Genomic DNA, 11,515 nt, shown 5'->3' on the forward strand with positions numbered 1-11,515 from the left:
ATGTGGCTCGCGAGCCGCAGTTTGCCAACCACTGTCGTAGGCCGTCCGCCAACTGCCCAGCAGGCCAATAGTCCCTCCATGTCCAGTTGATTACATTGAACTCTTTCCATTTGGGGAGGAGCAGACATTTAGCACTCATTCTCTTCTGCCCACAGAGACTGGTCCAGCCTCTCTGTCTCAGGGCTTAGGGAATGTTTACTTCTCTGACGTGGCATCCCCCTCGCATTGCACTGGACCAAGTAACCCACTTTAAAGAACAGAAGGCAAATAGCTGGGACCCACAAGTCCTAAAATATACCACACCACCTGGTAGAGCAATGGGATGGTCTTTTAAAGGCAGAGCTTAGGGACCAACTTGAAGGTAGACCATGCAAAGATAGGGCAATATCCTGCAAGATGAAGCATATGTCCTAGATCAACAATAGTTCCTTTTGGGTGTTTTTGGTTTTTATCATTATGTAGAATACAAAGGTCCAGGACCCAAGAGGAGGGAGTTTGAGAGGTCCAGCTCAGCCTCACTCTCAGTGGTCTACTTGGAGACTTTTGATTCCCACCCCTACTCTATGCTCTGCAGGTGTGACGGTCCTGATTCACCAAAGAGAACATTTCTACCATAGACACAGAAAGAGCCTAGTACAGGGGTCTTCAAACTACGGCCCGCGGGCCACATGCGGCCCGCAGAGGAGTCTGATCCTGCCCGCCAGGTTTTTTGGGCAGTGAGTGCAGCCGAGGTGTTACAGTAGGAATTAGTAGTTCATATAGTCCGGCCCTCCAGCTCTCTGAGGGACCGTGATCTGGCCCCCACTTTAAAAAGTTTGAGGACCCCTGGCCTAGTAGATAAGAGAGCAACATATGAGGAATGACGACACAGTGGCATAGAAAAATGGCCCCATTCATGAGGATAAGGCTGGGCTATTACACAATGGTATTGGGAAAGAATATGATTGGCACTGAGGTGATTCATCGTAAATTTTCCTAATATTGATGATATATTGACAACTGCAACATTATCTCTTAGTTGATAATGCAGTTACATCAGTGTGGATTTGTTCACTTCTTAAATATTTTTTATAAACCAAACTCTGCCCCTTCCCTCAGTCACAGATTACCACTGAACCCTTCTGGGGCCTCTGATATGGCTGCCCTGTGTTTGTGCTCATGACAGACAGAGTGGGGAATCGGGAGCTCTGAGCTTCATCGCAGGAAGTCACCATTGTACCATACAATTGGGGGGTGTGGGGGAGAGTCCCAGAGTGGAAGTGAAGCATAGGGCTCTCCTCCCCTTGGAAAAGTAACTCCTTCTCTTTTAAATTCAGAGCAACAAGCTGCCTCTGAATGCAGCAGAACCAGGTCATATACCACAGAGGGAGGTCATGTTGGTGAGAGAATGCTAAAAGAAAATAATACTTTTAAGTTTTCATGAAATATTCTTGTTTCTCTGATATTTCAAGTGCTTTAAAGATTACCTCCTCCTCAGAGGAAGAAAGCCCTTTCCTCTCCCCAGCAGTTTGCTCACCACTGGGACTAATCTCATTGGACCCGGTGACCCAGTTTGTGTCGTTACAAAAAATGTGCAAACTCTCAAGTCACCCTTACTTTTCCCTCTGCACACAAAGGGCTGCACCATCTCTCCCCTCTCCACTTTTTCCTCAAATCCTGAAACTATCTCACTGTGCCCAATGAAATTCATAGTCTACTATCAAAAAATCAGTTTTTTTCTTTCTTTCTTTTTTTTCTTTTTCTTTTTTTTTTTTTAATCACCTGAAGATAAAAATAGAAGAAAGGGGGATGGGGAAGAAAAATAAAGGAAGAGAGTAAAATGAGAGAGAAACATCAATCAGGTGCCTTCCGAAGGCCTGTGGACAGGGAATCGAACCCACAACCTTTTGGTGCATGGGATGATGCTTCAACCAACTATGCCACCCAGACTGGGCAGAAAAATCTGCTTTCTTAATCTCTTTAATTCTAACCTGCCGCCTCAGGGAAGGGCCTAACTATTTATACTTACACATTAGCTCTCATGGGTGAAGGCAACCTAACATTGTCATTATTTCTCTGAATTGTAACTGTTTACTTGTGTGTCTCTCCAGGTAGAATGTAAACCTCATTATGTAAGAGACAGTATTATATTCACTGATGTATTCCTAGAGTTGAACACCATATCTGGTACATCAAAAGACTTCAGGCACATCTATTGAAAGGAACAAAAGAAAAAAATTATAGTAAAGATGTTCAAACCAGTAGCATTTCAAAATGTGTACCAGTGATAGTTAGAAATATTTGTACTAATAAATCTAATCCTCCAACTTCAAAAATTCATCCTAAGAAAGCCCTAAGAAAATTTATCCAGACATGTTTAAAACAATTTATGTAAAAAGACACTTAGCACAGCAGAGTGGAATGTGGGAAAAGCTAAATTTACAACAAATGTGACTAGTTTGGAAATGACTGTACGCTTATACAAAGGAGCACTACGGAGCCATGGGAACTATGCTTGTTGAAGAACAAGAAATGTTCACTAGAGTTCAATTAAAAAGTAGATTACTGTGCAATAAAAGAGGACCTTTCCCAATTTAAAAAAAAAAATGATTTTCCTCATTAAAATATATTTTCCAAAATTTCTACAATAGGTAAGTATCTTTACTATTCTGAAACTCAAGTTCCTGCCCATATCACTATGAGAAATTCTTCCCACAGTAGTTTTTCACCACACAGAGCTACACAGTCCCACAGTTTCAATGTGGAGTGTTCAATACTTCCTGATCCCAGCACCGTACTCTGTTGGGTAGCAGTAGGGGAGGAGGCTAGAGTTAGAGCAAAGAAATAGCACTAAGTAGGAATGCCAGTAGTACGTAGCCTGAATTACATTAACATTACATTTCCTAAGTGAAAAATGAATGAGAGCTTTGAGAACCAGCCAGCATACCCTGGCTGGTTTGGTTCAGTGGATAAAGCATTGGCCTTCGGACTGAAGGGTCCCAGACTCAGTTCCAGTCGAGGGCACATGCTTGGGTTGAGGGCTCGATCCCCATTGGGGAGCATGAAAGAGGCAGCCAATCAACGATTCCCTCTCATCATTAATGTTTCTATCTCTCTCTCTATCTCCCTTCCTCTCTGAAATCAATAAAAATGTATTTATTTATTTATTTATTTATTTATTTATTGAGAGAGAGAGAGAGAGAGAGAGAGAGAGAGAGAGAGAGAGAGCGCAATAGCCAGCAGGTCTGGACTCACAGATGTCTAATGACTTCTGAAGCCAAGAAGATAGATGTCTTCCTCAGGAACCAGGCACCTAACGTGGCAGAAGAGAACCTGAGTCCCTACCAGACAGTCCCCTCTGCAAGTTTTCACTCAGTTAAGATTGGAACCCTTCTCAGTGGAAAGTGAAGCAAAATGAATGACTGCCCTTACTCAATACGAGAAAAATTATATTCTCTTCCCCAGTGTTTGAATTATAGCAGCTATTTCTCAGCATACTAGTCAAATCCCATTTTAGAATATACCGTTATGCCATATTCCATACAACAAAAATAATTTTCCAGACCGAAATCCCTACATTTTTAATCAAATCTATAAGAAATCCCAATTACTATGCCAGCAGTGTGTGAAATCACTCACAGAAGGCTAGAGCAGATGCTGAACATTTTACAATATTATATATTCAATCACAGTATGCAGTTTGTGTACTGTCGCTCAAGAAATATTGGTTACACATTTTCCAGCTATCCACATGTCTATGCAGCCATTAGCAGCAGCACCAGCAGTGAGTGTGTAATGCAAGAATATAAATCATTTCTTCGGTATACACTTAATGATCTCTTTTTTATGCTCCATTTTAATAATGCTTGTTTCTGAGTGAGCGAAATTGCTAAAGAGCACTCCCACGGTGGGGGCTGAGGACACATCCGCAGAGAAAGTCCACTCCATCATGTGGGAAACCGTCCCCAGAGTGATTTGGTTCTTGACCTTGTTTGTGCCCTGGCTCCACAGCCTCGTAATCTCCATCACTGTCACTTAAGGAACATTTTGGTCAGTCACCGAAGAGGCAGTAATGCATCTTTCAAATCTTCTTACCTGTGTCACAGTTTCTGTCACCACGCTGTGGCTATTTGGAAAGACACATTTTCTTCAATAACAAACGAGTCCTTTTTGTCACTGCAGAAAGCACACATCAGGAGCCTGCACCTGGGTCTGGTCTCCTCTGGTCTGGACTGTGCGAGGGCTGTTTGCTCTGTGGAGATGCCACACAGCTCTGGGCCTTCCCCTCCGCACTGGCAAAGCAGCCTCTGGGCCAGCTCGGAGTCTACGGACTTGTCCTTCCACTGGCACTGTGGCTAGTTTCCTCCTCAATGTTTTGATTCTTGCTTTCGTATCTCTGACTCACTCCTATATTAGTACATGTCAAACCTGTTTTTGCTGATTCCAAAGAGGAGATATACAATACCCCCCAGGTGTGAAAAACAGACATAAAACACAGCTCTGTATCCCTGGCATTTATGAAGCAGGCCCTTCCTTTTCCTTACTCACGAGTGATGACACTCCAACTTCTGCCATAAGTAAGTGTTGCACAGTGTCATCCTCCTGTTCTCGTCTTGGTAAGAACTGGTAATTGAAGAAAATTCAAACTCCCTGTGATAAAGGCGGTCAATGCTATTTCATCAATCAATTTCTATTTCAGCAGGGCACACACTCTTTGAAGAGTTCTAAAGAAGGTGCAATGGTGAGTACAAAACAAAACAGAATGAAAAATAGACTTTATCCACATGAAAATCATCACCTATTGAAGGTGGTATTCACGATGGACTGGGAAGACTCTGTTTGGGGAACATGGAGAGTGACTTAAAGGTCCAGCTCATAAGAGGGTTTTAATGGAAATGGTAGTTATTGTTCAAAAATATTTAACTGAGCATCTGCTTTGGGTTAAGCACTGTACTAAGCAAAAAACAGCCAAAAGATGGAAATAGTTGTTACCACAAAGGGCAGTTCTTACCATTCTTACAGACACAGGCGTTTCAATCAGGGGAGCAGTCTACCTCCCTCCAGCTACTATCCTACTGTTCTCTCCTTTGGAAAGCAAAAGTTCTTGAAAAGTTGTTCATACTCCCCCTACAGTATCTGGGCCGATCCCATGTTGAACCTGCTCCAATGAAGCTTACACCTGCTACCTCTACAGTGTTAGAGCCAACAATGACCTCCACACTGCTAGAAGCAAAGGACAGCTCCCAGACATGTTCCCTCACGTATTAGCATTTCACACAGCCAACCTCTCCCACCTCCTTCACTCACTACTTGGCTTCTGGTCACTACTCCTTCTGGCTTTCCTCCCTGGCTGGCTTCAACATCTTCTCAGCCTTTAAATGCATTTTCATCCTCCAGATGGCCTTAAATTTCATCTCCATTAACTCCCTTAATATATCCCCATTCTGGACTCTTCCTTGAGTTCTAGATTTTCATATACAGCTGCCTGCTGAAACTCATCATCTGGGTCTCTAATAGATAAAACTCAACATGTCCAAAACCTATACCCTCTAAGTCCAGCCCCTTCCCCTATGCTCCTTGTAATCTTCCCAACCTCAGTAAAGTGGTTTCACCTTTCCACATGCCCAGGCCAGACACCCGATTCATCATCTTCTGCTTTGTTTCTCTCTGTAATCCATCTTCCATGCAGCCCTGCTGGCAAAGACTTCCAAGAGCGCCTCCAGCGCTCTGTCCCAGTTCACAGCCTCTCCTGCTACGTCTGGAATCCCAAGCACCATCATGTCCTATCTGGATTATTTTAATTACTTTCTAACGAATCTCCCTGTTTGCCCTCGACTCTCTATAATCAACGCAGCAGAGAGGGCCTGCTCAAACTAAAGTCCTTCCTGTGACTTGAGTGTCTTAAGAGTAAAAGCCAAAATCCTTTGAACAGCCAGCCTCCACCTCATCCAGTCCATGGCTCAGTGGCCTTACCTGGCAGGCTGCGCTCGGCTCCAGGAACACGTCCAACTTCCAGAAGGCGACCCCAGGGACCCTCAGCAGCAGCACAACTTCGGGCAGCCGGGTCCCCAGAGCTTCTGTGTGGTGGCCAGCCTTGGGGCCCTCCCTGGCCCGACCACCCCAGCAGCAGAGAAGTTGCTGGGTGCTGATCGTCAGCTGAGTTGACAGGGCCCCACCTAGTCTCCAGGCTGTGACCTCCGAACTGCACCTGGAACAGATGAGTACCACCGATGCCAGGCCAGGGACCCTGAGGCTGGGATCCCTGTACTGGAGCGAAACCCTTCTGAGGTTCCAGGAAGGGGAGGGAGGTGCTGTGCCCAGCAACCCGGTGGAGGGCTAGTCACAGAGAACCTGGCAGCGCTAGGACCCAAAGCTTCCAGCGCTGAAATGCACTTCCTGGAGCGGCCTGTGCAGCCTGGCGCCCCCTGGTGGCTGTTCCTGAGACGGCACCTAAGGACCTGGCGTTCCTAGCAGGACCATCAAGCCAGAACCCCACACCCTGTCTCTTTCCCCTTTGTCCTGCCCATCCAGGGGTAACTGTACAAACAAAAATGGCATCACTTACCAAAGAAAAAGCCTCTTTATTTACTCTGCGCCAGCACTCTGGGCTCAGAGATGTTTCTTCAACACTGTTAGTGCATCATTGCCTCAAGGCGCTGATGCTTGCAATTTCCTCTGACTGCGACATGTCCCCCGTTATCCTTGGGGCCAATCCCTCACTTACTTACAGATTCTCCTTCAAAATACCTCCTGCGTAAGGTTTTCCCTGGGCCTCGGTGTAAAGAATCGCTCCTACTGTTTTTCTTGGTTCTCTCACCCCTCTAACCCTGCTTCATGTTTCCTCAGGACACTTAAAATTGTAGGCAGCACTATGTACTTGTTTACGTGCTTCTTGTCTGCCCTCCACCGCCACCCCACCAGAGTACAAACCTCACAACAGTTTAAATCACGTCTACTGGGTTCACTACTGCATCCCCAGGGCCTAGAACAAGAGTCAGAAGACACGACGCACTCAATTAATACTCATTGAGTGAATGATCGAGTGAATTTAGAAAACGGCCTTATAAGGTTCCGCAGAAGTGTGAGATGGCTGTGGGAATAAGAAAAGGTTTCTTGAGGAATCTGAAACCCAAATGCTAAGAAGCCAAGTGGGAGTCAGCTAGGAAAAGAGAGGAAAGAGAGAGCTTACCCACAAAGAGAACATTACCAAGGCCCTGAGTTTATTTGTTAACTCAACAAATATTTATTAAACACCTACAATACAATGGGCCGGGCTGTGTTCTGGGCATTTTGGCATGTAAGGAGTAAAGCAGAAATACCACATAAGCATACGTATTTGGCACATGTTCATTTAATAAAAAAGGATATAAAAGAAAATAAGCCGATTAGAGAAGAATGATAGAAATAGGGAAAGAAGACTATTTCAATATGGTGGATAACACTTCTGAGGAGGTACAACTGGGTAGAGACTGAAGGAAGCTCAGGATAAGTTATCTAAAAAAAAGCCAAAGAAATTTAAATATATAATCTCCTTATGTAGCATTACCTCATTACTCTATCAATGACTGATAAATGTGTCTTATCAGTTCCAATGTTTGCTTTCTGCATTTTGAGTCTATATGAAGTACAGCTGGGCTTATAAGTGGTTTATATTCCTGTTGAATTGAATCTTTAGTCTTAAAAATAGTTTTTCAATTAATGTATATTTTGTCTGATATTAACTTGCTACATTTATTTTTGCTAATGTTTCCCAAGTATGTTTATTCCAGTGTTATATATCCTGCCTTCCTCTGGCCTTTTATATGTTTTATATTTGTCTTCTTGAAATGGCATATAGCTGGATTTAAAAATATCCAATCTGAGATTCTTTTTATAGATGGAATATCTAATCCATTTGCATTTATTATAATTACTAATTGCTTCTATCACAACTTCTCTGTATATGCTCCTTTTTCTATGCTTAGTTGATTTGGAATTATTTAATTCTTTTATCACCCCCTTTATTTACTTCTATAATAAAAATGTTAGATGTTACTTCTTTTTTTTTTTTTTTTTAGTAATTTCCTGATTTTTACTATGTATAAAGTTCACTTAAAGTTCAAAGTTAATGAAAATCTCAAGTTTCTTCTTGGCAGCACAAAGGCTTTAATTCCAAATTTGCCTGTTCAAGCAATCTAGTTCTCTCTAGTTTTTACCTCCCAAATTTTACAGCCTTCTTACTTTTGTACAAAAATGTTTATTTTGAAATAACCACATTTACAACTTTTTTTGTTGTTCATCACTCCCTTCTTGCTCTCAGTGCTGCCTTTTGGATTTATTTCTGTTTTACAAAAATACAACCTTTAATAAAGTTCTTTCATAAAATCTAGCAGAAACAAATTTCCTTCACATTTTTAGGAAAATATATTTATTTCATCCTTTTGATTAAGTGAACCTAAATACTTATTATTCACTATTAATATATTATTAATTATTAATATTAACAACTTTCATTAATATTAGGTATGTTATTATTATGAAGTGAAAATAAATACTTAGCATGATTTCATGGAAACCTATTACTTCTCAATGTAAAACAGGAAAGATTAGGTTCCTGCACCTGACAGTGTCTCTGCTCTTCACTTTCATCTCTTGGCACAGAGGATAAACAAACAAAATAATTATAATTAAATTATAATTAAATTATCTTATAACAAACTATTACATAATTCATATATTACATGTATATCAATCAACAGAACTAGGACACATTTATTGTGAATTTTAAACATTCAATTCTAAAAAGTAATGTAAAAAACAAACTAATGTAAATTTACAGTAATTTTACTTCTGTTTTAGATTAAAACAAAAAAGAAATCTAGTCTCCAAAATGAAATTAGCAGAATGACTCCATGGGGATTGTCTTCTTAATGCAAAATTCAAAATCATTACAAACTTTTCTTTGTTTTCTCAATTAAGATATTTCAATACTTTGCCAAGGTAAAAGATGACAAGTATTTTTCACTTGTTTATAGGGACAAAGAAGACAACTCCACATTATTTTTCCTCAAGAGAAAAAAAAGCGTTTCCATCAAACAAGCTTTGTTACCTTCAATAAAGGTGGCAGGATGAGCACTCCTGACAGCTGGTGATTGACAAGAGGAATGATGGGGATTTGCTACTCTAAATGACTTCCTGTGCACACCTTCGTGTAAAATCACCTTTCTTCGGCAGGTCTGGATTCTGATTTCACTGCCTATTAAAACTAAGAAAAAAGCAGCTTAACACTCTTCTGTTTGCATTAATGACAATGACAAATAGAATTTTTATTTATTTAGATAATAAAACATATAAACATATATAATCAAACAGGTGGTGTTCTGTTTTCCCAGTGTAAAGTAAAATCCGAACCATTGTAAACTGGTTATGGAGAACCTAAAACGGCCTGGTGAAATGGAGATGCAACCGACAGACATTCACGTCCTGGCTCTGCTGTTCACTGCCTGGGCGACCTGGAGAAGCACTGAGACTGTTCCAATCTCAGGTTCTTCAATTATAGTTACTTTTTAAAATAATACCTAACAGGTAGAATTGTGGTGAGAGTTAACTAGATAAAACACCTGGAACATGGGTTCCTATCAATTACCTTTCTTTAATGGGTGCTTCTGGAGGGGAAAATATAAATACACTTGCGTGTATTTATGTGCAGAGATTCACATATACATATGTTTATGTATATATATTTGTGAATGTAAATATATGTATATGTCTTCTTAAGAGGCATTTCACAAAGAAATATTCAGTGATTCATGATATAATTAGTGAACAAAAATTGGAATAACTTGTTAGTTAGTCCTAAACAAATCATTCTTTGGGGAACAAATGCTCACTCTGTTGAAGGGATAGGACAGTCATTAGGGTTGGGAGAAATGGCTTCAGTTGTGATGATAAATAGAAGATGTAGTGGTGGCAGCTCAGGGCAGAAGCTGGACTCTAAAAAGAATGGGGGGAAAAAAGGAGAAAAAAAGGACCACAGGTATCATTATCTGCAGCAGAAGCAAGTATTTCAAATACCTGTGTAACAAGAACTATACACTGTTGACTCTTTATATGATGATCTAAGCATAATTACAAAGGACAAACTACAAAGCACTTCAGTGGTGCTTTGTCATCAGCACTGTGTTTCTCCTCTCTAGGAACATATAAAAATACCTTCTGTATCACAAGTTAAAAATGCTCACAGGAGCCATGCAGGTAGCATAAATGTATGCATGGGATGGATATATGACAATAGAAAGTGACAATAAACCGGTAGCGTTACTATTACATAACAGCATTCATATTAAAGTTTTTTAAAACCTGTGCCAGCCAAACAAAGCGTATCTCTGGCAGGATTTGGTAGAAGTCCATGTTGTTAGCCTGCTTTATCCAGACAGGGCTAGGTTCTCCTACAGAACTGATATTCCTATGCCCCAGCCAGCCATTTCTTGCCAGCACCTGTCCTCTTGAAATGGTTACTCCTTTTAGTCAAGGCATTTGTAACTATTTGCAAAGCAGTCTGCCTCTGCAACTGACAGAACTTTTCTACTAAAATTCTAATCTTTCCTCCAACATCCACATTACTTATTAATTGTGCACAATTTATATCTCTTTCTGCAGTAAGGCACTGTGTTGGCTGTCTCTGTGTGTCCTTTCTGGCTTTTCCAGGACAGCAACACCAAAGCCTCTTTATAAGAGTAACAAAGACCTTTTCTGATTTGGCCACAACTGCACCCCATACCTGCTCCTGCAGCCCCACCTCTTACCCAGATCTGTTCATCAGGCAATGCTTTGGTTTAACTTATTATACATCCTTGCTGAGCATAGTGGATCCAAGTTTCAATAACAGTTATAGGCCTGGGTCTTCCAGGTAAGCCTCTGGTTTTTAGAAGCAGCTAACTATAAACAATTAGAATGACTTCTAAGAGAAGGAACTAGGTCTGCCATCCTATATAATAAAAGATTAATATGCATGCAAACTGTCCCTATGGGCAGGAGTTCGACCAAGTGGGAGTTAGACGTGCGCTGACCATGGTGGGCATCAATGACACAGTGTTGGATGCTGGCAGTGGGTGGGCCCCAATGAGAGCAGGACCATGGTGGGGTGGTGGAGCAGGTGAGTGGGTGGCACCAGGCCAAGGCAGGTGTGAAGGGAGGCCTTGACTGACAGCCGGGAGAAGAGAGGACCCGGCTGGCAGCTGCAACAGGCAGCTGGGGTAAGGGAGGCCCTGGCCAGTAGCTGGCAGACACTAGGGAGCCTACACGTGCACAAATTTTGTGCACTGGGCCTCTAGTATTTGTATAAAGGTTTTTTCTCCTAAGGGGAAGGAGCAGTCCTTAGCTAAATAAGCAGTGGATTTGCCAGCCTCTTTCAATATCTAGAGGAAATACTACATAAAAGCTAAGTATTTTCCCTGATGGGAGAGGAAAAAGATAATTTTGTTTGGCTGGAGAACCTGGTTATGAAAGTGTCTCAAGAGCTTGTAAGGTGATGGAAAAATACTGTTGTAAGATACTA

Source organism: Pipistrellus hanaki (assembly GCF_964339955.1).
Source record: "Pipistrellus hanaki genome assembly, chromosome: 7".
Classification (NCBI taxonomy): domain Eukaryota; kingdom Metazoa; phylum Chordata; class Mammalia; order Chiroptera; family Vespertilionidae; genus Pipistrellus; species Pipistrellus hanaki.